The sequence below is a fragment of the Chiloscyllium plagiosum genome, unplaced genomic scaffold, assembly GCF_037043375.1.
Source record: "Chiloscyllium plagiosum isolate Xiang-an unplaced genomic scaffold, Cpla_swu_hap1 HiC_scaffold_21, whole genome shotgun sequence".
NCBI classification, from domain to species: Eukaryota; Metazoa; Chordata; class Chondrichthyes; order Orectolobiformes; family Hemiscylliidae; genus Chiloscyllium; species Chiloscyllium plagiosum.
In genome coordinates, this window is record NW_028270159.1 from 85345546 (window position 1) to 85373383 (window position 27838).

Sequence of the window (27838 nt, forward strand, 5' to 3'; positions counted from 1 at the left end):
CCTACTGTCAAGGATCCTACCTTTATCCCTGCATTCTGCATTCAAATTCAATCTTCAAAATAAATGACTTCACACTTTTCCCAGATTGAACTCCATCTGCCATTTCTCAGCCATGCTCTCCATCCTGTCAATGTCCTGTTGCAGCCTACAACAGCCCTCCATACTATCAACCACTCCACCAACCTTTGTGTCATTGGGAAACTTAACAACCTACTCTTCCACTCACACATCCAAGCCATTCATAAACTCACAAAGAGCAGACGTCCTGTAACCTCTCCCTGCAGAAAACCACTGGTCACTGAGTTCCAGGATGAATTATTTCTATCTATAATCACCCTCTGTCTTCTGTGGACCAGTAATCTTGTATCCAGACACACAGGTTTCCCTGTATCCCATGCCTCCGAACTTTCTGCATGAGCCATAAGATTTGTGAGGCATGACCTGCCCCTTACAAAGCCATGCTGACTATCTCTAATCAAACTATGGTTTCCGAAGGAATAATAAATCCTGTCTCCCAGAGTCCTCTCCAATAATCTGCAGACCACAGACATAAGACTGACAGGTGTGCAAATCCGAGGATTATCCCTATTCCCTTTCCTGAACAAGAGAATAATATTTTCCTGCCTCCAATCATCTGGTCCGACTCCAGTGGACAGTGAGGGTGCAAAGGTCATCACCAGGAGCGCAGCAATCCATTCCCTCACTTCGTGTAGTAATGTTGGACGCATCCAGTCTGGTTCAGCGACTTATCTATCCATATATTTTTCAAAATTCTCAGCACATCCTCCTTCTTAACATTCACCTGTTCATGTACATCAGCCTGTTTCACGCTGTCCTCACAAATGACAAGGTCCCTCTCAGCCGTGAATACTGAGACATAGTATTCATTAAGGACCCCCCCCCCCCCCCCCCCTCCCTCCTGTCACTTCAGGCACAAGTTCCTTCCACGAGACCTGACCGGCCCTATCCTCACTCTGGCCATGCTCCTGTTCCTCCTCTGGAGTCCTGTCTGATCCTTGCTTCCTCAACCTTAAGTAAGCTTCCTTCTTCCTCTTGACTAGATGCTAAAGTCCATGTGGAAACGTTGACTGCTAACATTATTTGGTTTCAGACTGACAGCAGAAAGTGTTGAGGGAGTTCTTGTTTATCAATCTGAAAATGGTAGCTCATAGGGTGAGCAGGTAATAGAGAAGGCAAATCAAATACTGGCATTTATTACAGAGGGAATGCAGTCTAAACATAGGGCGTTCTAGCTAGAACTATGCAAGGTACAATCAGAACACACCTCAAGTATTATGAACAGTGTGAGTCCCCGCAGGAAAGATATTGTTGCATTGGAGGCATTCCAGAGAATGTTCACTCGGCTGATCCTGGGAATGCAGGGATTTTCTAATGAGAAGAGGTGGAGGACGTGGAGGTTGAATCCATTGAAGTTTAGATAATGTGAGATAAATGGAATGAACCATCCAAAATTCTGAGGGGCTCTGATCGGGCAGATGCTGGGAAGTTAGAAAATAGAACAGTAGAGCACAGCAGCAGCCTTTCGGCCCACCACGTCTGTGCTGTCAAAGATACTATTCTAATTCATACCGTCAACCTGCACATGGTCCATATCCCTCTATTCTCTGCCTGTTCAAGTTTCTGTCTAAATCCCACGTCAAAACTTTACTCACATTTCTGCTTCTATGGCCTCCCTCAGTAACATCCTCTCTACGTAAAAACACTTGCCTCACACATCTCGTTTAAACTTCCTCTTTCTCACCTTAAACCTATGCGCTTGAGTGTTTGAAACTTACACATTGGAAAAATGGACTATCTACATTATCTATCCCTGTTCCAAATGTTATATTCCTGTACCTAGTCACCTGTCAGCCTCTGATACTCTCACAAAACAATCCAACTTTGTTTAATTTCCTCTGACACCTAACACACCCTTAAAAACCCTAACACAGGTAACGTGCTGATAAACCCATTTTGTACCCTCTCCAAAGCCTCCCCAAGCTTCCTATAGTGTGGAGATGAGAACTGCACCCAGTACACCAAATGTGGCCAAACAAACATTTTATACAATTACAACATCAGATGCAAACCACTACACCCTACATTGTGACCGATGAAGGCCAGTTTTCCATTTGCTTTCTTTTCCATCTGAAACACTTCTGTTGCCATTTTCAGGGAGTTCCTGACTTGCACCAAGATCCTTCTGTATAGCAATTTCCCACAGTATCCTAACTTTCTACTTGAATTTGACATCATCTCACTTGTCTAGACTAAACTCAATTTGCCACTTCTCTCTATCTCTCCAACTGTTTTGTAACGTCCTGCAGATTTTAATGAATCAGGTAAACAAGGGTTTTGTGCAAAAGGCAGGAAAGTAGAGTTGAACAGTATCAGGTCAGCCATGAACTGATTGAAGGACAGAGCATACTCAATGGGCCAAATGGCCACATTCGTCTCCTACATCTCATCGTCTGAGCACAAACTCAATGGGTCACTACTCACAAAACTCCTTTATAATGGGATTATTGGATATTTATTAGTACACAGCATTTGATCTACAAATATATGATGTTATAGAAAACCATCTCACATACAATCCAGGATTCTATCCGTTACAGCATTGATAGTCATTGCTGTATCGGTCGGCATGGAGACCACTGTCACACACAGTTACTGTACTGCCCTTGCCATAAGTTCATTCAGGTGTCCTGACTGTAACCATATTGGCATTCCCATCACTGGTTGGTGCCTACAAAAGAATTCCTCCTAACGGTTGCTGCTGCTTGGTTATTCTCAGCTCCACTTTTCATATTCAGATCCACATGACTGTCTCATTAATGCCTTAACCTCATCCTTCCTTCACAACCTGTTGGCTTTTTGCCTCGTCTGTCTTTTGGGACTAGATTGGGTTGGGATATCTGCTCAGCATGGATGGGTTGGACCGAAGGGTCGGTTTCCATGCTGTACATCTCTCTGACTCTATGACTCTATCCCAACACACCTTCAGTATTCACCTCCCAGCGATGGTCATTCCGCAGCTAAATCTCCGAAATGACAGTTCCATCATATCTGTTCACTGTCATTCCATCTGCCTCATGGCGAATACAGGAAGTCATTCCTCAGTAGTGGAGGGTTGAACAGATGGGTAGAGGTTACAGAGATAGGGAGGCTTACAGGGACTTGAGGATGTCAGAGTTAAACAGAGTTACATCTGGTCAAGAATGTCAGTGGGACAAAGGAGTTTGGGGATTGGAGGAATTTACAGAGATAGGGTGAGCTGTATTAGATTCTGGAAATAGGGATAGGGATGGAAAAAGGAAGAGATAGGCAGACTGAGAGGCACAGACGAGGCTGTTTCATCTAGGAGATTATTGTGCATACTAACAGAGATATGGAAGGTTGTAGCGACTGAAGACGTTTACAGATATAAGAAGGCTTCTAGGCTCTGGAGGCTACAGAGATAGGAAGGCAATGGAGAATGCCAGGTTGGCGAGTTGGAGACAGTTACACAGATAGGGAGGGTTACACAAACTGAAAGAGGTTCCTGTGGTCGGGAGGGGTATAGTATCGGGACTGAGGGCGAAATTTAACAAGATAAAGATCAAAGAATTGGAGGAGGATGAGGAGATTATAAATTTTTCACAGCTAAGGAAGGGCTGTAGGAGCTGGAGAAGATTACATAGGTAGGGGCCGATGGAGAGGTTAAAGACAAATACATTGACATGGAGGGTGGTATTTGTGGGAGGAGCTTACAGGGATGGACAGGGTTGTCAGGGTTTACAGAGATGAAGGAATCTAGTATCTACTGGAGAAGTTTAGGAATTAGTGTGTTAGGGACTGGAGAACCTGGCAGAGACAAAGACAGAGGTGTGATGAGGACGAGAGGAGATTCCAAACAGAGGAAGGATTATCGGGACTGGAGGATATTACAGAGATCACGAATACAGCATGGGTCAGGATTGATGCCTACCATCCCCTGTGCTGTTGCATTGAGGACCAGTCCAGCAGAGGTGAAAGCAGGACACTCACATGATGGTTGGAATAAAGCCTAGAATGTTGCTGTTTCTTGCCCAGCTCTGTATCTACGTCCTGTCTTCCAGGTCTGAATATAAAAGTCTACTACCGCCACCTTGTGCTGTTTACTGTGAGTGATCTTACAGGCTGCAGGATTTACTGAACGTTCCAGATCTCCCTCTCCATCTCTCTCTGGATGACTAACCAGCTTCAATGAGGTGATGGATGAGACAAGAGTTAGGATCATCCGGATTACCTGCATGGGACGGAAATAGACAGAATGGGAAATTAGACTGATGCAATGAGGATAATTCATGCAGCGTGGCACTGAGTCCAGCAGAGATCTCGGAAATTCCAGTCTCCATCCCTTGCCTGTGCTGTTGTGTCTCTCTGGAGTGGACAATTCTGTTGACTCAGGATCTAAGAGGGAGAAATGCTGACAGAGGCAGCATATAGACCGACACAGCAAGCGATACCACATGAGTGATATCACATTATTAAACACTGCATTAGCAGGGAATTGTTTGAATTTATAACAAATGCACTGGGATAATTGTGAGGGGATTCAACGTTCCTATCTCATCATCTCTTTGGCGGTGGGTCACAGACGAGGCTGACTTTCTCCCACTCTCGGGGTGGGGTGGGCAGGGGGAGGTCTGGAGCTGGCTGTACAGACCGATGTGGCTTTCCACAGACTCTGTCACACTCTGTTGCAGAAAGTGGCAATGGGAAGGGGGTGGGTGGGATGTTGGTGTGGTCACGCGCTCCTTGTGCTGATTTCTCCGGGTTTCCCATTTTCTCCACAGAAAGTCTCGAGGTGCTCGACACTTTCCCAATACTCCTCCCCCACTTTGGACGATCTTGGTCCAGGACTTATCGGAATTGATTAAGAGATGAAAAAAAAAACTATCAATTCTGAAGAAGCCAACATTTAGAAATGTTGACACATTTGTTAAAGAGATCGCTAGGGAGTCTCCGAGCAGGAGGAGTGCAGTAGGAAGAGGAAACATGCTCAGCGTTTAATCAGATGATCGGAACAGGGAGAGGTGAAGGTGCTGGAGGTGGTGAGAGTTTTACAGAGAGGGACAAAGGCCTGAACAATGTTATAAAGCCAGTACGAATTACTGCAGCTAGAGCTGTTTGCAGAGGTAGGGATGGACATCTGTATTTTCATTGATTCATTCATGGCCTGAGGATGTCACCGGATGGACCAGCAAGCATTACCCCACTGCTAATTGCCCAGAGGCAGCTCAGAGTCAACCATATTGCTGTGGGACTGGAGTCACATGTGAGCCAGACCAGGCAGGAATGCCAGATGTCCCTCTCTAAAGAACATACGTGAACAAGTTGATTTTTACCGGATAATCAACAATGCTTATACAGTGGCCTCACTAATGACCTGTAAAGATACACCATGACATCCCAACTCCTACTCTCAATGCTCTGCCCAATGAAGGGGAACCATCCAAAATGCCTGCTTCACCAGCCTGTCTACCTGTGACACCACTTTCAAAGAACTGTATACCTGCATCCCTGGGTCACTGATTGACAACAGTACTCAGGGCCCGAACATTAATTGTACAAGTCCAGCCTGGTCTGCTTTACCACAATACAACATCTTGCATTTATCCACCTGTTATTCCTAACCTACTGGCCCAGCAGTACTGTTGATTCCATTGTACTCTTCGATAACCCTCTTCACTGTCCACATTATCAACAATTTCAGTCTCACTCACAAACTTGCTAACCATGGCTCCTGTGTTATCATCCAAACTGTTTATATAAATGATGCACAACAGTGACCCAGCACCGAACCCCATGGCACACCATTGGTCACAGACCTGCAGTTTGAGCGGCAACCCTCTATGAACATGCTCTGTCTTCTACCGTCAATCTGTTTTGTATTTAGTTAGTGAGCGCTCCCTCGTTATGTGTGATCTAAACTTACTAACCAGTCTGCCATGCAGAACCTTGTCAAAGGCCTTGATAAAGTTCATGCGGACATCGTGTACTGCTCTGCTTTGATCTGTCACTTGTCTTCCTCCACACTCACATTTGAGGCATGATTTGACGTGCACAAAGGCATGCTGACGATCGTTAAACTGTCCTTACCTTTCCAAAGGCATGATGATCGTTTCCCTCAGAATCTCCTCCAACAACTTACCACCCCTGCATCAGTCTCACTGGGCTGTAGTGGCTGTTGATGATGCAAATATCTCTGGGAGGGGCCCTGCAATTTTCTCCCTCGCTTCTCACAAGGCGTTGGGATACATCTGATCATGTCCCAAGGTTTTATCTAACCTTTATCATTTTAAGACATCCAGCACCTCCTGGTCACCAATGTGCACTCTTTTCAAGACATCCCTGTGTATTTTCCTAAGTTCCCGAGCTTCCATGTCTTTCTCCGTAGTAAATCCGAACACAAAATATTTGTTCAGTATCTCACACATCAGCAGTGATTCCACACAGACAGCCTCATTGACCTTTCAGCGGCCTTATTCTCTCCCGAGCTAATTTTTAGCCCTTGTTGAAACTTGTCAAAATGCTTCTGAAATTTCAAATATCCCTCTACCGCAACTAGCTTTCCCCACGCTTATCTATTCTGCCATTTAAGGTCACCCCAAAATATAAAATCCAACAGATTTAAAAATATTCCCCTTTTATAAAATTGTGCGTCTCCCATTGTTTCTAAGTATCTAGTTATCATTTATTGTCATATTCTTTATAACACATTCCAGCACGTTACTGTCAGGTTAACACCGTTTGGTTTCAGTATGACTGCACAAAGGGTTTTGGGAATCCTTGTGAATCAATCTGAAACAGGTAGCTTACAGGATCAACAGGTCATAGAGAAGGCAGATCAAATGTTGCCATTTATTACAAAGGGAATGGAGTCTAAAACTGGGGAGGTCTTGCTAAAACGATGCAAGGTACAAGTCAGACCACACGTAGATTATAATAAACAGTATGCGTGCTCTAAGGAAAGACATTCTTGTGTTGGAGGCAGGCCAGGGAAGGTTCACTAGGCTGATCCTGGAGATGGCAGGATTTTCGAATGAGATGAGGTGGAGTAGATTGACCTTGAACCTATTGGGGTTTTGAAGAATGGGAGAGAAATTGAATGAAACATCCAGGATTCGGAGGGGCTTTGACAGGGTAGATGTCGTTAAGTTAGAAAATCGAACAGTACAGCAGAGTAATAGGCCCTTCGGCCCAACATGGCTGTGCTGATCATGGTGCTATTCTAAACTAATCCCGTTTGCCTGCACATGGGCGATATCCCTCTGTTCTCTGCCTGCTCATGTTTCTGTCTAAATGCCCTTCAAATGTTTCCTCTCGTTGCCACCTCTACCTCCTCCTGGGCAGCTTCCACCCTCTCGGTAAAGACAACTGGCCTCATTCATCTTACTTAAAACTTCTCACTCTCACCTTAAACCGATGCGCCCTAGTATTTGATATTTCTACATTGGAAGGAGGATTCCAATTATCCACACTATTCACGACTCTCTGAATGCTATATACCTGTACCAGGTCACCCCTCAGTCTCCGATACTCAGGCAAAACAATCCAACTGCGTCCCATCTCCTTACAGTAAACACATTCTCATCCAGGCAACATTCTCCCCAAAACCTCCACATACTTCCTGTGGTGTGTCGATGAGAACGACACACAACCTTCCAAACATGGCCGAATGAAGTTTCATTCAGTCACAATATGACATGCAAATGTCTGTACTCAATACTGAGCCCAATAAAGGTAAGCATACCATACTCCCCCTCTACCACCACATCCTGTTGTGTTGTTATTTTTAGGGAGCTATGGATTTGCTTCCAATGTCTTTCTGTTTATCAATGTTTCCAACTAGTCAATTAGTGTACTTCTCTCTTCCATTTGACTTCATAAATGCATCACTTCACACTTGTCCCGATGAAATTCGATTTGCGATTTCTCTGCACAGCGTTCCAGCTGATCTACATAGTGCTGCAACCTTTAGTACTCTTCCTCACTATCCACAATTCCCCTAACTATCCCTCATCATTACGTGCCTTTCCAAATGTCGTCTGCAAAATACTAATCAAACTGCTGACTTTATCATCTTATTCACAGAGATAAATTACAAACAGATATCGCAGCACTGATCCTTGTGAAACAGCATTGCCCACAGACGTCCAATCAGAAAGTGACCACTCCACATGCCTCTGTCTACTATCACCAAGAAAATATTGTATCCAACTTACCAACGAGCATGGATTGTGATTTGATCTTCCAGATCCCCCTTGCTATTTGGAAGCTGTCCATTCAAAATGACTCTATATTTTGATTCCCAGGTTAAATTGGCTGTCTCACTAATGCACTGACTGCATCCTTTCTTCATAACTAAACGGGACCTTGTTTGGCTTTTTGCTGATCCTGCCTAACCCCCTACAATCCCTCAATAATCACATTGCTGTCATGATCATTCTGCAGCCACACCTCCACAATAACATTTCGATCATATCTGTTCCCTTCAGTTAATGCTGTCATTCCATCTGCCTTGTTGCAAATACATGGTGCGTGTCACCGAGAGAGGCCTTTGAGGGATGGATAGAGGTCACAGTGTGGGAGAGATGTTTGGGGGCGTGACAATGTTGCAGGGTTAGACATAGTTACAGTTGCTACAGAATGTTCGCAGGAGAAAACATTTTATTGTTTGGAGGAAGTTAGAGAGATAAACCGTCTATGATTAGATTCCAGAGATATGGATGTGTGTCGGGTTGTGGATCGTTCCATGGACTATGTTGATCAGGGCGTAGAAACATTCACAGGACTCCAGGATGTCGTACATTTAACAACAGTTGTGGGATCTGGAGAATATCACAGTGATAGGGAGGATGGTATGGACTGGAGAATATTACAGGGAAAGGGTTGGTAGTATGGACTGGAGAATGTTGCAAGCACATGGAAGATGATATAGACTGGGGAATGCTGCAGCTATAGAGAGGAGTATATGGACTGAAGGATGTTGCACGGACAGGGATGAAGTTGTATAATGGATACAGTTAGAAGGAGAGATGAATTTATGCACTGGAAGGTACGTCAGAGAGAGTGAGTGGTGCGCATGCTGCAAGATTCAACAGAGATAGGGAAGCTTGTAGAGACTGGAGGAGAGAGTGATAGAGAGTCTTGTGAGAGACCAGATTCACTTATGAGCATAGGATGTGCTACAGTGAGCACAGCCTTTTGCAGATATAAGTGAGGATACAATGGCCACAAAGCAGTCACACCTATACATAGGTATAGAGGAACTGAGGAATTGAAGACATTACACAGACTATGAGTGTTGTATGCAGTGGAGGAGATTAACCTGATAGGGAAGCTTTTAGAAACTTAACAATGTTAGGAAATAATAGGAGTTGCAATGGTGATAGCAGGTTTCAACAATTCGAAGGAAATAGACCTGACGAAGCTTTGACAGATAGTGATGGTACAGTAAAGGGAATTGTAGTGGCTTCCATTTCATAAGCAATCCATAAGCACTTAAAACAGCCTGTTTGACATGTGCATTATCTCTCGATCATTCATCAGACAGCGCTGCAAATATTTCACTGCCTCTGCCTGCCAGCTTAGACTGAACGAGCGCAACCCAGAAGACCTCGGGAAACTCTATCCGTCTATGCAATTTTTCAAATGAAATACAGAGTTCCTTGACAGTAGAGTCACAGGTAGTTAGGATAGCGAAGAAGGCGCTTGGTGTGCATTCTTTATTTGTCAGAGTATTAAGTACAGGAGTTGGGAGGTCATGTTGCGGCTGTACAGGACAGTGGTGAGGCCACTTTTGGAAAACTGCATGCAACTGAATTCTACTTCATATCGGAAGGATATTGTGAAACTTGAAAGGGTTCAGAAAATATTTACAAGGATATTGCCAGGGATGAGCTATAGAGAGAGTTTGAACAGGTGATGGTTGTTTTTACTGGAGAGTCGGAGGCTGAGGGTGACCTCATAGAAGTTTATAAACTCAAGAGGAGCATGGATTGGGTAAATAGACAAAGTGTTTCTCCTGGGGTATGCGAGTCCAGAATTATAGGGCGAGGTTTAGGGTAAGAATAGAAAGATATAAAAGAGAACTAAGGGGCAACTTTTTCACGTAGAGGATAGTACATATATGGGAAGAGCTGCCAGAGGAAGTGGTGGAAGCTGGTACAATTGCAACAGTTAAAAGGCACTGAATGGGTATCTGAATAGGAAGGGTTTAGAGGGAGATGGGCCGGGTACTAGCAGGTGGGACTACATTGGGTTGGGACATCTGATCTGCAGGATGGGACCATGAATGGGTTGTGGAACCTGGCGGATGTTATGATTTGAACCACAGGTAATGTTTGATTGGATCTTTCAGCCAATCTTACAGATGGTACAATTTCAACATTTAAGAAGCATTTGGATGGATATATGAAAAGAAAGGATTTGGAGGGAGATAGGCCAAGTACTGGCAGGTGGGACTAGATTGGGTTGGAATATCCTGTCGGCATGGCTGGGTTGGAATGAAGGGTCTGTTTCCATGCTGTACATCTTGATGACTGTAAGGTCGGCTGAATGGTCCAATCAAAAATTACCTGTGGTTCAAATCATAACATCCTCCAGGTTCCACAAGCCATCCTCTGTCCCATCCTGCAGGTTCAATGAATCCCGGAACCTCTAACCTTCTGTAGGTCCCACGTCCCTTCCAACATTTGTACCATCCTCCAGTTTCTGCAGCCCTTCATACCTCGTAACATGGCCAGACTCTCCAACTCCTCCTTACTCTGCAATGTTCCCCAGAAGGGCACTAGAGGATGGTGGGGCTTACAGAGATATGGAGGGACATCAGGACGTGAGGATTTTGCAGACATTAGGAATATATGGACTTGAGGAGGTTTCAGTTAATGAGTGTTGTAGGGACTGGAGGAACTTACAAAGATAGGGATAGTTTTAGATTGGAGGATTCTGCAGAAAACCTTTACGTGGTTAAAGGCAGGATTCTTAGCAGTGTGCAGGAACAAAGGGATCCTGTATCCCTCAGGATACCACCCAAGGTGACAGGCTGTTAAGAAGGCGGATGGTGTGTTGGCTTTCATTAACAGGGGGATTGAGTTTAAGAGATGCGAGATTTTGCTGAAGCTTTACAGAACCCCGGTTAGACCACACTTCGAATATTGTGAACAGTTCTGTTCGCTTCATTATAGGAAGGACGTGGAAACTTTGAAGACAGTGCAGAGGACATTTAGCAGGATGTTGCCTGGACTGGAGGGCATGCCCATAGAAGGTAGGTTGTGGAAGCTAGGACTTTTCTGATCAGAACGAAGGAGGAAGAATGGTGACTTGATAGAGGTGTACAAGGGAATGAGAGGCATAGATAGAGTGGATAACCAGAGACTACATCCCATGGCAAAATGGCTATCACAAGGGGACATAAGTTTAAGGTAATTGGCGGAAGGTTTAGCTTAGATATCAGAGGGATATGGGTCAGGTGCTGGCAGGTAGGACTAGATTGGGTTGGGATAGCGTGTCGGCATGGAAGGGACTGGTACGTTATTTGCACAGAGTGTGGTGGGTGCTTGGAATGGACTGCCAGCCATGGTAGTAGATTCAGACACATTACAGACGTCTAAGCAACTCTTGGATTGGCACATCAATGATAGTAAAATGTAAGGTAAATAGGTTCGTTTCATCTTCAGAGTCGGAGAAAAGGTCAGCACAATATTGAGGGCTGAAGGGCTTGTACTGGAATGTGCTATTCTATGTTCCAAATAGCAAGGGTTATGATGGCAAGCAAGAGGTTTCGGGAAGCGGGAGAGGATGCGATCTGAATAAAGTGACACAAACAGGAGGCGTTGCTTAGGTTGTATGGGTAACAGAGACAGCAATGGTCTGACCTGGAGCAGATGACCAGACTGCGAGAATTGTGGGGACTGGAGGTGCTTTCACAGGGAGGGAGGAGCATAGAGCCACAGGAGGTTACAGAAATGTGGAGAGCTGTCGGGCCTACAGGAGTTCATGGAGATGGGGAGGTTGGGAGGAATGGAGCAGTTTACAGGGATAAGGATGTTGGTAGGATGGGGTGTTTTACACAGACAGGAATGTTTCAGGTGAATGGAAATGAGGAAAGAGATAAAGTGGGTTGTACAGATTGGAAAAACAAGTAGATGTATGGAGGGTAGTCGTGACTGAAGATGTTTATATTTACAGGAAGGCTTAGGTTCTGCAGGTTATTTAGATAAAGGGGGTGTGGAATCAGACAGATTCTCCAAGTGATAAAGACAGCAATTTTGGTTGGCGACAGTTTCACAGATTAGGGAGCATTAGTAACCTCCTCAAGTTTGGTCAGAGTGTGAAGGGTTGTAGGGGAGGGTGATGTTTACACATGTAAGAGCTGGAGAAGATTGTGGAAATGAGTAGATGGATGGAGACACTGGAGGAGCTTACATTGACAGGGTGGGTGCTGACAATGAAAATATATCACAAAGATAGTGAGTCTTGTAGGAAATGTATTGAAAGATTCACAGGCATTGGAATGACTTCTGCAGGTTGGGAGTATTACAGGGACTGAGAGGATTGTAGGGTCTCCACAGATTGATCATGTCTTTAAGAATATGTAGATACGAAAATCTTAAACCCAATGCATGCAGTCTTCATTTCAAGACCAGAGCCTTATTATCCCTCATCAGCCAAGGATCCCTAACCCTGCCAGCTTTTCCCTTTATCCCAATGGAGCATACTGGTCCTGGATTCTTGATATCACACTTTGAAAAGCCTCCCATTTGCCAGTTGTTCCTTTTCCATCAAACAGACTCACCCAATCCATTAGAATCATAATATGGAGGTGCCGGTGTCGGACTGGGGATGTACAAAGTTAAAAATCACCTGACACTCGGTTCCAGTCCAACCGGTTTATTTGAAAGCACTAGCTTTCAGAGCACTGCTTCTTTATCAGGTGGTTGTGGAGCTCAATCCTAAGGTACAGAATTTATAGCAACAGGATGGCAGTGTCATGGAATATAATATCAAACAAATTTAGTTTAAGCCTTTCATCTGTTACAGTGATCACCAGCGCTTCCAAAGCGAGTTGGATTATAACTGGGCGTTGTGCAATTTTAAATTCACGGCATTGACGCTGGCCAGATCCTGCAGAATGGCCCCAAACCTGGCCCTGTTCCAGTTATCCTCTTCAATCTGTGGACCTGCTGATCTTTTTTCCATACTATGTTAAAACAAAGACAGTTGTGGGCACTGGACCCAAAGTGCTCTCTGAATGACACTTTAGTCACTTGCCCGACCTCGTTTTCTGAGGGGAGGTCCAGTGTTGCACCTGCCTGAGTAGAGTAGGGTCCTTTGCATATTGATTTAGGAACCTTCCTTGGACACATTTGAACAATTGCCCTCCATCCAGGTCTTCTTATACTCTAGGTGGCCCAGTCAGTACAGGGAATATTAAAATCTCCAGCCTGCACTCCTCTATTATTCCTATAGTTATCTGCAATCTCTCTACACATCTGCTCCTCTGGTATCTGTTGGGTCTACAACAGTCTACAATACAGTCCCAACAAAGTGACCACCCCTTTTCTTCTTTCTAACTTCTAACCATGTGGAATTTTAAATGAATATATGTTTTAAAAATTGGAATTAACAATCCATAAATAAGCATTGATACAAATCCAAACACTTGACCTTCAGAGAAAGACAACAGTTCACTCTCATGTGGTCTGCACGACATACCCACAGCAAAGTGTTTGCCTCTCAATTTCCCTGTGAAATGGGCGAGTCAGCTGCTTAGCTCAAGGGCAGCAAGAGATGGGCATGAAAGGCTGGTCAGCCAGAAACACCCACATCCCATACCTGATTTTTAAACAAAATCCATTCAGATTGGTCCCAGGACAGTTCCAGTGGAACAATGTCCTGGCCAGTCATGTTGGTAGATTTATGGACATGGTTTTAAACTGACAGAGAGGATGCAGGGACAGACTTCAGGTGAAAGGAGCTTTCCAAGTCCAAAGAGAAAACGTGAAGCATCGGAGCAGCACGGGGAATGTGACTGAAGATAACAGAAAGGAACAGGATGGGACAAAGTTTAACTAAAACTGTACATCAGCAAATCCATTTGTGACAGGAAATTGTGTGAACGAGTAAATTATGTTTTTTATTAATGGGCAATGTCTCTGCAACAAGGTAGATGGATTTGTGACACAGAGATAAAAGAGATTTAGACACCAGAGAGATGTGGTTCCAGGGCGAACAAAAGGTGGAACATTCAATGGTTCACAACCTTGTGCAAACTCAGGCAAAATGGATGACGCTAACAATGGATAAGAAAGGCATTACAGAGAAAGCATTTGGCATCAGATCATGAAGTAGAGTCAGTCTGAATGTAAATTCTGGCGACTACTTGCCAAGGATACAAGCAGCAGAACAGTTTTACACCACCAAACAGCATTTCATGGCTCGTCACTGCAATAAATAGGAATTCACTGGAATTTTTAATAAAGGCATGGTGACCATTTAGTGAAACGTCAATATTCGCAAAGTCTGACAACAGTGATATTGGAAGAGGAGTTCAGAGAATTTTTTAAGTGTTTCTTAGAATAACACATTGTGCAACTGGCGTGAGATGTAACTGTCTCAGAGAGACTGTTGTGTGATGAAACGTAGTGAATGAGTAATGTCACCTTAAAAGATCCTCTGGGAAATTGTGATAAAGTGCAGTTTAAAGAAATATAAAGTTTTAAAGTGAAACACAAAAAGCACAAGCTACAACTAGAAACAAAAATAGCAAATTACGTGAGTTGGAGAGGAGAACTGACCAAGATAAACAGGCTAAACAGACTGAAATATGTGCCTGTAAATGAACAGTGGAAAACATTTGAAGGAACAGTGTAAAATACTCAACAAAAGGACATTCCACTGAAACAGACAAAACCTCAGCAAGAAATCCCCAGCGGTCCCTCACCTAGGACAAAATGGAATAAAATTAGATTATGAGGCTGAGAAGATCACCACAAAGTACTTAAAATCCTGAAGTGAGAGAGAGTTTTAGAGTAAGTTTTAAAGGGATTGCAATGGGTCTGCTCGCAGGAGTAGGGCAATGGGAAGGGGATCGTTGTCAAGGTTTATTGACACGATGCGAACATAGAGAGGTGAGGGTGCTGGAGGTAGTGAGAGTGTTACAGAGAGTGGTCAGGGTCTATACGGTGTTACAAAGCCAGTATGAATTGCTGCAGCTGGAGGGGCTTGCAGAGATAGGGAGGGACATATGTATTTTTATTTATTCATTCATGGGATGTGGGTGTCACTGCCTGGACCAGCATTCCTTGACCCCATGCTAATAACCCAGAGATTGCTGGGGCCCTGGTGGATATATTTAATACTTTGCTGGACACAGGTGAAGTGCTGAATGACTGGAGGATCGCTAATGTGGTTCCTTTGTTCAACAAGGGCAGCAGGGGTAGGCCAGGTAATTACAGAGCAGATAGTCTAACAGCAGGGGGAGGGAAATTATTGGAAACAACTGTGAGGATGAATCGACACTTGCAAAGGTAAGGATCAACTCGGTTTAGTCATCACGGATTTGACAGAGGAAGATACTGTCTGAGGAATTCAGTTTAGTTTTTGAAATGGTGCTTAAGTATATTGATGAGGGCAGTGCAGATGATGTGGTTTACATGGACTCGAATAAGTCCTTAAACAAGATCCAACATGGAAGGGTGGTCCAAATGACTGGGTTACAAGGCAAGTTGGCAAATTGGATGCAAAATTGGTCGATAGAATACTTTCAACAGCGAGTGTACCACAGGAATCTGTGCAGGAACCATTGAACATTAATAACTCGGATTTGAAAGCAGAAGGTATCATTAGTAGATTTGCAGATGAAATGAAAGGTGAGGGTGTTGTCCACAGTGAGGAGAATGGTCTCCGTCTGCAGTCCGATGTCGATCAGATGATAATCTAAGCAGAGTTTAGTTCTGATCGAGGCGAGGTAGTACTCCGTGGGAGGTACGATAAGCGAAGTACAGACATAATGAACGGTCGGTCCTTGCGGAATACTGAGAAATACAGACACTTTGGTGGACAAGTCCATAGATCCCTGAAGGTGTCAGCACAGGGAGACAGTGTGGGAAAGGCACTTCAACTGGGAGCAGGAGAGGGACCCATATCCTGGTGGGGTGAATTGCTAGAGCTGCTTGAGAGAATATGAACTAGTCTGGCAGGGTTTTGGACCTTAAATAAACGTAAGGCCAGAAAGAATATTGAGGCTGGTACACGAGTTAAAGACAGCAATTTCAGCAGACAAGGCAGGCAAGAACATAAGAGGGAATGGGGGAAAACTGATGATTAAAGTGCATTTATTTCAATGCAAGGGGCCAGACAGCTAAGGAAGATGAACTCAAGGCATGGATTGGAACATGGGACTGGGATATTATAGTGATTACAGAAACACAGCTGAGGGAGTGGCAGGACTGGCAGTTCATTGTTTCAAGGTAGAGATGCTACAGGAAGGGGAGGCAAGAGAGGACGTGTGGTGGTGTGTTTTGATTGCATGAATCATCACAGCAGTACTTAGAGAAGATATTCCTGTGGGATCGCCCAGTGAAGCTATGTTAGTGGAACTGAGAAATAAGAATGGGTCATTACTTTGACACGATCGGATTGCTGACCCCGAATAATCTGTGACAGACTGAGGAACAAATATGTCGGGACATCTTAAATATCAACCATAATAATAGGGCTGTTAGGGTACGGTTTTTGAACTTTCCAAACCTCGTCTGGGACTGCCAGTGTTCAGTGTTTGCAAGGGAGAAATTTGGTAATTGTGTTCCAGAAAACTCCCAATCAATATGTAAATGTCCTGAAAAGTGAAAGGGGCAAAACCTGACCTCTCCCTGGAAACAAGGTAGGGAAAGGGACTGATATGTGAGTGGGAAAGCGTTTTGCTTAAGTGACCACAGTTCTAGTAGTTTGAAAATAGCTTTGGAAACGGACAGGCCTGGTCCACAAGTGCATGTTATAAAATGGGGCCTGACCAATCTTGATCGTCTTAGCCAGGAACTTTCAAAATGGGATTGGGGAAAGAGAATTACTTACAGGGAAAGGGAAGTTTGGCAAGTGAGAATATTTTAAAAGTGAGATAACCTGATCGATCACCACCAGCATGTTCCTGTTTGTGTGCAGGCCAATGCTGACAGCATTCGGAAACACTGGCTGTCTATTGAGGGTTTAGTCAAGGAAAAGGGGGCACATTTCAGGTATAGCCAGCTGGATCAAGGGAATCCCTGAGGATATACAGGGGCTACAGGAATACACTTTGAGTAGAAAACAGGAATGGAGAAAGGCTAAATGAAATAGCCTCAGCAGAGAAGGAAAGGGGAATCCAAAAGTGATTGTATCAGTATAGTAAGAGTGCATAAGGAGCTCAGGACAAAATAGTGTCCATTAAAGATCAAGGAGGCCATCGATGTGTGCAACTGCAGGATATTTGCTAAGATCGTAAGCTAGTTTTTCACTCCAGAACTTACTGTGGAGAAAGACTGGGGAACTCAGGGAACAAGAGTAAAACATTAGACCACAATTGGAGTTCTCTGCAAATCCAGTCTCTCTGCCACAGAAAGGATGTTGTGAAACTTGAGAGGGCTCAGAAAAGATTAACAAGATATTGCTGAATAAGCTGGGGTTACTGTCACTGGAGAATCGGAGACTGAGGGATGTCCTTACAGAGGTTTATATGAACATGAGCGGTATGGATAGGGTAAGCATTCAAGGCCTTTTCCCAGAAGTTGGGGAGTCCAAAACTAGAGGGCATAGGTTTAAGGTTAGAGGTGAATGGTTTACAGAGGGACTGAAAGGACAGCTTGTTCACACACATGGTGATGTGTGTATGGAATGAGCTGAGAGAGAAGGTAATGGAGACTGATACAATTACAACATTTAAAAGGTATCTGGATGGGCATCTGAATAGTGAGGATGTAGACGTTTATGGGCCAAATGCTGGAAAAGGTAATGGATTTATTTAGATTTTCTGGTAAGCCTGGACGAGTTGGGGACCGAAGGGTCTGTTTCTATGCTGTATATCTCTGTGACTTGAAAAGAGTGCATGTTATAAAAGAGGTGGTGCTGGATGTTTTAAAACACAAAGGTATGGCAAGTCCCAGAACCTGATTAAATGTATCACAGGACACTGTGGGATGCTAGGGAAGAAATTGTGGAGCCCCTAGCAAAGGTATGTGTACTACTGACAGCCATGTGTGATGGGCTGGCAGGCTGGAGGGTGGCATCATGGACAGTGAAGGATGTTTTCTGAGATTACAAAGGGATCTTGATGAAGGGAGTGAATGGGCTGAAAAACTAGAGATGGAATTTAATCTGAATAAATACGAGGCAATGCATTTTGTAAAACAAACAAGGGTAGAGCTTATACAATTACTGTTAGGGCCTCAGTTAGTGTTTTAGAGCAGAGGGACCTCCGGGTTCAGGGACATAATTCTTGAAGCTTGCAATCACAGGATGGATATAACAGTGCTTTGCATGCCTGACTATGGCTCAGTCCATTGAGTGTAGGGTTTGGGACGTCATGTTGAGATTGCACAGACATTTGTGAGGCCTGTTCTGCAATACTCTGTCCAGTTCTGGTCGCCCAGTTAACAGGGAGGATATTATTAAGCTGCAGGGCATTCAGAAGAGATTTACCAGGATATTGCTGGGTATGGAAGGCTTGAGTTCTGAAAGATGGCTGGATAGGCTGAGTCTTTTTTCACTGGACCCTGGAGGTTGTAGACATAATGCTATAAAGGTTTATGAAAAAAAAATGAGGTATATAGATCGATTTCATGGTAGTTGCCTTTTCCCCAGGATGGGGGAGTCTCAAGAGGAGGGGTCACATTTTTAAGGTGAGAGGAGAGAGATGTTCAAAAACAGATATGGGGCAATTTGTTACACAGAGGGTGGTTTGAGTGTGGAATGAACTTCCTGAGAAAGGGGTTGATGTGGGTGCAATTGCAACATTTAAAAAATATTTGGATAAACAGGTGAATAGGGAAAGGTTAGAGTAATATGGGCCATCTTCAGACAGCTGGGACGAGTTTGGTTTTAGCTTATGGTGGGTATCAACTGAAGGGTCAATTTCCATGCTGCATGGCTCTATGACAAGAATATGGTTTTATTCCATTATTTAAAGAAAGGATTAGGGCTTGGTCCACTGATGTGCATCATCTACATAAACGATTTGGTTGAAAATTGAGGGGTCATTGTGCGAAAGTTTGTTGATGATCAAATTAATGGTGTAGTGGGCAGTAAAGATAGAGTTTACTTCAGCTGTTGGAGTTTGTTAAGACAAACCTTGGAGGACTAACATAGTTAATGGAAGGCCTCTGGGCAGTGTTGTCGAACAGAGAGAGAGAGAGAGAGCAAGGGGTGCAGTTACATTGTTCCTTGGAAGTGGCATCACAGGTGGACAGGTTGGGGAAAGCGGCATTTGGCAAATTTGCCAACATTGGCCAGCACTTTGTTACATACGTTGGAGATATTTGTAACATTGTCCTAAATATTTCCCTTGGGCAGAGGAGGCCACGGGGGTGACCTTATAAAGTTTTCACAACTATGTGGGGCCTAAGAATGGTGAATATCCAAGGGTAGGTTAGTCCAAAACTAGAGAGTATAAACGGGAGATGAGAGAGCAAGGATTTAAAGAGGGAGCTGAGGGGGAACATTATCTACACAGGATGATGCATAGATGGAACAGACTGCCTCAGGCACATGGGAGAAACAAGTACAATTACAACACGGAAAAGACATTTGGGAGGTGCATTGAGAGGAGAAGGTTTGAAAAGATTAGGGCCAAATGCAGGGAAATGAGACTCGTTCAGATTAGGTAACATGGGCAGCATTGAGGGGTTGGACCACAGGTTCTGTTTCCGTGCTGTATCACTCTGTATCCAGTTAAAGAGGATTAGAGTACCGAAATAAGGCATGTTGTAGACACTGAAGCAAGTCACAGCGATAGGGATGGTAATCTGGAGTGCAGTACATCTCAAATATGTGGAGAGACTATCGGGAATGGAGCAGGTTACAGGGACAACTACTTTTATGAGTTAAAAATGACTGAAGACACTGGTGCACAAGCCATGCCATAGATACAGTGTTGCAGAGTAATGAGTCTTAGTACAGTATTGGAGGGAGAACACAGAACAGAAAGATCCCAGGCGGCATTCCCAACCTCTCGTCGGAGGCCTACTTGCCCCTCTGTTGTCGTGATTCTCACTAAGACAGCGCAGGCCTGGATTGATAATTCTGAACTCTCGATGTTGTCTCAGTGCAACATAGGTTAAAGTAGACGTGGTAATTGAGTCTGGGGTGTGCCTATACTGTGCTTCCCTCCAGCACTGTATCTATATCATGTCTTGTTAGCCGATGCTTGGAGCCCTCTCATTGCTCTCTGCTCTGTGCACTGTGAGTGATCTTACCTCACTGCAGGATTTATTGAAGGCTCAAGATCTCCCTGCCCTTTGTCTCTCTGACTGACCAACCATCTTCAATGAGGTAATGGACGAGACACACAGCAGTTGGGAAGTCTATTAGGTCACGAACTTCCTGAGTACCTACAGGAGACAGAGAAATAGACAGAATGGGAAATTAGACTGATGCAGTGAGAGTTACACAAGGAGAATGGAAATGAGCTCCACAGAGATCTTGAAAATCCCAAACTCCATCCCTGGCCTGTGCTGTTGCATTTCTCTGGAGTTGAGAATTCTGTTGGCTCAGGATCTGGAGTAGCTGCAAGAGTGAGAGACGCTGACAGAGGCAGCAATTAGATCCACACAGTGAGGGATATCACATGGAGAGAGACTGAGTGAAATCACCAGAGTACTGGAAGACTTCAGGATCACACAATCATGTTGGAAGAATGGGTTTAGCTTCTTGTATCAGTGCTCAGGGATGAGCAACCAGTGAGCACGTGAAGTGATGGCCGAGTAACATTATTGTGGGCGCATTTATCCAAAACCTCACCTAGTGCTCAGGGGAGGCAGGTTTGAATCCCATCATAAGATATAGTGGAATTTAAAATCAATAATTTTAAAAATAGCAATTAACAATCCATAAACAAATATGAAAGTATTGATGATGTACATAAATCCCAATCCCTTAGATTAGATTCCATACAGTGTGGAAACAGGCCTTTCGGTCCAACCAGTCCACGCCATCCCTCCGAAGAGTAACCAACTCAGACCCATCCCTCGACCTAATACTCCTAAAATTATGGGCAATTTAGCATGGACAATTCGTCTCACCTGCGCGTCTTTGGGAGGAAACCGGAGCATCTGGAGGCAATTCGTGCAGACACGGGGAGAATGTGCAAACTCCACACAGTCGCCCGCGGCTGGAATCGAACCTGGGACTCTGGTGCTGTGAGGTAGGAGTGCTAATCACTAAGCCACCGTGCCGCCCACTTGTCCTTTCGACAACGAGATCTGATCATCCCCACGTGGTCTGCATGAAATACCAACAGAAAAGTGTTTGCCTCTAAATTGCCCTCTGAAATGGCCGAGCAAGTTACTCAGCTCATGGGCAGCTAGGGATAGTCAATAAAGGCTGGTCAGCCAGAGACACCCACATCCCCTACCTGATTTATATAATAATCCATTAGGATGGTCCCACTGGAACCGTGCTGGGAGCAGTGTCCTGGCCAATCATGTCAGTAAGTTTATGGACAGGGCTTTAACTGACAGAGAGGATGCTGGGACAGGGTCCAGGTGAAAGGAGCTTTCCAAATCCAAAGAGAAAAGGTGAAGCATCTGAACAGGATGGGAATGTGACTGAAGGCAATCAGAAAGGAACAGGATGGGACAACGATTCACTAAAACTGTACATCAGGGAAGAGGCTTGTAACAGGAAATTGTGGGAAAGAGTTTTTTTGAATGGATGAAGTCTTATCAATAAGGCAGATGGATTTGTGACACTGATATAAAAGAGATTTAGACACCAGAGAGATATGGTTACAGGGTGAACAAAAGGTGGACATAAATATTCAATGGATCACAACCTTGCGGAAACTCAGGCAAAATGGGTAACGCTAACAATAATGGGTAACAAAGACATCACAGAGAAAGCGTTTGGTCTCAGATCATGAAGTAGAGTCAGTCTGAATGTAATTTCTGGCTACTACTTGCCAAGGACACAAGCAGCAGAACAGTTTTAGCCACCGAACAGCATTCCTTTGCTCATCACTGCATTACACAGGAACTCATTGGAATTTTTTTAACGAAGACATTGTGATAATTTTTGGAAACATCAATATTCACAAACTGTGAGACAGTCACACTGGCAAGAGTGATATTGGAAGAGGAGTTCAGAAAATTAGTTTTCAGTGTTTCTTTGAATAACAAATTGTGCGACTGTTACAGAGTGACCATTGTGTGATGAAACTTCGTGAATGAGTAATGTCACCTGGAGAGATCCTCTGCGAAATTATGATAAAGTGCAGTTTAAAGAAATATAAAGTTTTAAAGTGAATCACAGAAAGGACAAGCTACAACTAGAAACAAAGATTTCTAATAACATGAGTTGGAGAGGAGAACTGACCAAGGTAAATAGGCTAAACAGACTGAAATATGTGCCTGTCAATGAACAGTGGAAAACATCTGAAGGAGCAGTGTAAAACACTCAACAAGAGGGCATTCCATTGAAACAGACAAATCCTCAGCAAGAAATCCCCATTGGTCCCTCACTCAAGTAAAAAGGATCATATTAGATTATCGGGCTTAGAGGATCACCAAAAAGTACTTAAAATCCTGAAGTGAGAGAATGTTTTAGGAGTAAGTTTTAAAGGGATTGCAAAGGGTCTGCTTGCAGGAGAAGGTCAGATGGAAGAGGGAATAATTGTCAAGGATTTATGTCACAAAAGGAACCGGGAGAGCTGAAGGTGCTGGAGGTGGTGAGAGTGTGTTACAGAGAGTGGTCAGGGCCTGAACGGTGTTACAAAGCCAGTACGGATTGCTGCAGCTGGAGGGGTTTGCAGAGGTAGGGAGGGATATTTGTATTTTTATTTATTCATTCATGGGATGAGGGTGTCACTGATTGGACCAACATTCTTTGCCCCACTGCTAATTACCCAGAGGGTAGCTCAGAGTCAGCCACATTGCTGTGGGTCTGGTGTCACATGCAGGCCAGACCAGGTTCGAATGTTAGATGTTCTTCTCTAAAGGACATAAGTGATCCAGATGAGTACTTCCTACTGGTCAGCAATGCTTTTATGGTGGCCTCACCAATGTCCTGTACAGCCACAACATGACATCCCAACTTCTACTCTCAATGCTCTGCTAAAAGAAGGTAACCATACCAAATGCCTGCTTCACCAGCCTGTCTACCTGTGACACCACTTACAAAGAACTGTGTACCTGCATCCCTGGGTCTCTGACTGACAACACTACCCAGGGCCCGAACATTAACTGTACAGGTCCCACCCTGGTTTGCTTCACCAAAATGACACACTTCACATTTATCTAATTAAACTCCATCTGCTATTCTTCAGCCCATTGTCCCAGTGTACTATTCGTCCTGTTGTATCACAGATAACTTTCTTCACTGTCCACTTTACCAACAATTCCAGTGTCACTCAAAAACCTTACTTACCACAAAACCAATCTTCCCATCCAAACCATTTATCCAAATGACAAACAACAGGGGACCCACTTCACCGCTGGTCACATGACTCCAGTCAGAAAGGCAACATGTCTCCCATCTCCCTCTGTCTCCTACCATCAAGCCCAATTTTGTATCCAGTTGACTAGCTCCTCCTGAATGCCATATCCTTTTACATTGATCTGAGCTTATTACCCAGTTTACCATACAGAACGTAGAACACAGATCAGTACAGCATAAGATCCTTCGGTCATGATGCCATGCCCATCTTTTACCCGACTGTAAGATCAAACTAACTTACATACCCTTCATTTTGCTATCATCTATGTGCCTATCCAAGAGTCTGTTAAAATGTCCTGTTCCACCCACCCACCACTCTCTGTGTAAAGAACCTATATCTGAAATCTCCCCTTACCCATCCTCCAATCACCTTACAATTATGCCCCCTTGTATCATGTATGCCATGGGATAAAGAGGTCTCTCACTGTTCACTCTATCTTTGCCTCACACCATCTTGTTCATCTCTACCAAATGACAGCACACTCTTCTTCACTCCAATGAGAAAAGCCTTAGCTCCCGCAACCTTTCTTCATAAGACATGCCCTCCAGTCCGAGTAGCATTCTGGTAAATCTCCTCTTTCCCCTCTCTAAAGCTTGCACATCCATCCTGTAATGAAGGGACCAAAACTGAACACAATATTCTAATTGGGATCTAAACAGGGCTGTATAGAGCTGCAGCATAACCTCATGGCTTTAAAACTCAATCCCCCAGCTAATGAAAGCCAATACAACATATTCTTTCTTAACAACACTATCAGCTTGGTGGCAAATGTGAAGGATCTCTGGTCATGAAATCCAAGATTCATCTGTTCCTCCACACTATTCAAAAAGTGGAGTAGGGATAACCCTAGTAACTATAGGCCGGTGAGTCTCACTTCTGTTGTGGGCAAAGTCTTCGAGAGAATTGTAAGGGATAGGATTTATGCACATCTGGATAGGAATAATGTGATCAAGGATAGTCAGCATGGTTTTGTGAAGGGCAGGTCGTGCCTCACAAACCTTATTGAATTCTTTGAAAAGGTGACGAAGGAGGTTGATGAGGGGAAAGCGGTAGATGTGGTATATATGGATTTTAGTAAGGCGTTTGATAAGGTTCCCCATGGTAGGCTACTGCAGAAAATACGGAGATATGGCATTGAGGGTGAGTTGGAGGTTTGGATTAGGAATTGGCTGGATGGAAGAAGACAGAGGGTAGTAGTTGATGGCAAAGTTTCTTCATGGAGTGCCGTCACTAGCGGTGTTCCGCAAGGATCTGTTTTGGGACCATTGCTGTTTGTCATTTTTATAAATGACCTGGAAGAGAGGTTAGAAGGTTGGGTGAGCAAGTTTGCGGATGATACGAAAGTCGGAGGAGTTGTTGACAGTGAGGAAGGATGTGGCAGGTTACAGCAGGATATAGAGAAGCTGCAGAGCTGGGCAGAAAGGTGGCAAATGGAATTCAATGTAGCTAAGTGTGAGGTGATTCACTTCGGGAAGAATAACAAAAAGATGGGGTACTGGGCTAATGGTCGGATACTTGGTAGTGTGGATAAGCAGAGGGATCTTGGTGTCCATGTACACAGATCTCTGAAAGTTGCCACCCAGGTAAATAGTGCGGTGAGGAAGGCATATGGCGTACTGGCTTTTATTGGTAGAGGAATTGAGTTCCGGAGTCCTGAGGTCATGATGCAGTTGTATAAGACTCTGGTGCGGCCGCATCTGGAATATTGTGTGCAGTTTTGGTCGCCATACTATAGGAAGGATGTGGAGGCACCGGAACGGGTGCAGAGGAGGTTTACCAGGATGTTGCCTGGTATGGAAGGAAGATCGTATGAGGAAAGACTGAGACACTTGGGGCTGTTTTCATTAGAGAAAAGAAGGTTTAGGGGTGACTTGATTGAGGTGTACAAGATGATTAGGGGGTTAGATAGGGTTGACAGTGTGAACCTTTTCCCGCGTATGGAGTAGGGTATTACAAGGGGGCATAGCTTTAAATTAAGGGGGGGGTAGATATAGGACTGAAGTTAGGGGTAGGTTCTTCACTCAGCGAGTCGTAAGTTCATGGAATGCCCTGCCAGTAGCAGTGGTGGACTCTCCCTCTTTATGGGCATTTAAGCGGGCATTAGATAGGTATATGGAGGATAGTGGGTTAGTATAGGTTAGGTGGGCTTGGATCGGCGCAACATCGAGGGCCAAAGGGCCTGTACTGCGCTGTATTCTTCTATGTTCTATGTTCTATGTTCTATTCAGAATTCTGCCTTTACCCCTGTATTCTGCATTCAAGTCTCACCTTCTAAAATTCATCACTTCCCACTTTTCCAGATTTGACTTCATCTGCCACTTTTCAGCCCAGCTCTACATCCTGTCAATGTCCCATTGCAACCTTCAGCAGACATCCACACTATTCAACAATCCACCAACCTTCGTGTCATTGGCAAACTTACTTACCCACTCTTCCACTCACACATCCAAGTCATTCATAAAATCACAAAGAGCAGAGATGTTTTGACCTCTTCCTGCAGAAAACCACTGGTCACTGAGCTCCAGGCTGAATGATTTCCATCTGTCATCACCCACTGTCTTCTATGGGCCAGTAATTATGTATCCAGACAGGCAGGTTTCCATGCATCCCATGCTCTGTACTTTCTCAATGAGCCATAAATGTGTTTTGGCACATTCTTAAAGGATTCAATAAGATTTGTGAGGCATGACCTGTCCCTTACAAAGTCATGATGACTTTCTCTAATCAAACTATGGTTTTCCAAGAAATCATAAATCATGTATCTCAGAGTCTCCAATTATCTGCACATCACAGACAGAAGACTGACAGGTCTGTGATTCCCAGGATTATCTCTATTCCCTTTCTTAAACAATGCATGGCTGATTCACCTAACCTGCACATCTTTGGGCTGTGGGTGGAAACCGGAGCACCTGTCGGAAACCCACGCAGACATGGAGAGAATGTGCAAAATCCACACAGACAGTCGCCTGGGGCTGGAATTGAAATCGCGTCCTTAGTGCTGTGAGGCAGCAGTGCTAACCACTGAGCCACCGTGCTGCCCCATGAAACTCTCTAGAGCCCTACTTCTGATCCTTAGTTCCTGAAACGTAAGTTAGTTTCCTTCTTCCTCTTGACTAGATGTTCTACACCCCTTGAAACCTTGTCAAATGCTTTGCTGAAGTTCATGTAGATAACGCTGACTGCTCTGCCTTCATCTATCTCTTGGCCACCTCCTCGAAGAGTCAATCCGGATTGTGAAACACGGTTTCCCACTCACAAAACCAAGCTGACTATCTCTAATCAGCCCTTGCCCTTCCAAATATAAGTAGCTCCTTTCTCTCAGAATTTCCTCCAACAACTTACCCAGCACTGGATCACTGAGCTGTGATTTCCTGGCTTCTCCCTGCAGACCTTAAGTGATGGAATAGCATTAGCCACCCTCCAGTCTTCCGGTAACTCATTGTGTCTGTTGATAATTTAAATATCTCTGTTAGGGACACTGCAATCCCTTCCCTTGCTTCCCATGAATATTCAAGGATAGACCTAATGAGCTACAGAGGATTGATCTACCTTTATTTGTTTTAATATTCCTGCACTTTCTCTTCTCTGGTGAGGATTCTTTCCAAGACATCACTATTTATTTCCCCAAGTTCCCAAGCTTCCATGTCTTTCTCCACAGTAAATACTGACAACACTATTTTCTCTAATATGTCACCCACCTCATGATAGTTAAGGTGCCCTATTCTCTACCAAGCTACTCCTTAGCCCTTATTGAAACCTGTGTGAAGGTTTCTGAAAATTCAAATAAACCGTATCCTCGGTACAACCACTCCTACACCCGTATCTAATCTGCCATTTATATTCTCACCAATAAAAATGCAATCCAACAAGCTCGAAAACACATTCTCTTTTTCTTAAAAGCGTTTGTCAGGGTCCAGTTATTGTTCATTGACATATCCTTTCAAACATATTTCAGCTCCCAACCTACTATCAGGCTAATACTGTTTGGTTTCTGACTGGCAGCAGAAAGGTTTATGGGAGTTCGTGTTTATCAATCTGAAAAATGTAGCTTACAGGTTCACCGGGTAATAGATGTTTTAGAAATAAGGAGGGTCGTGGGGACTGAAGGACATTATGGAGATAGGG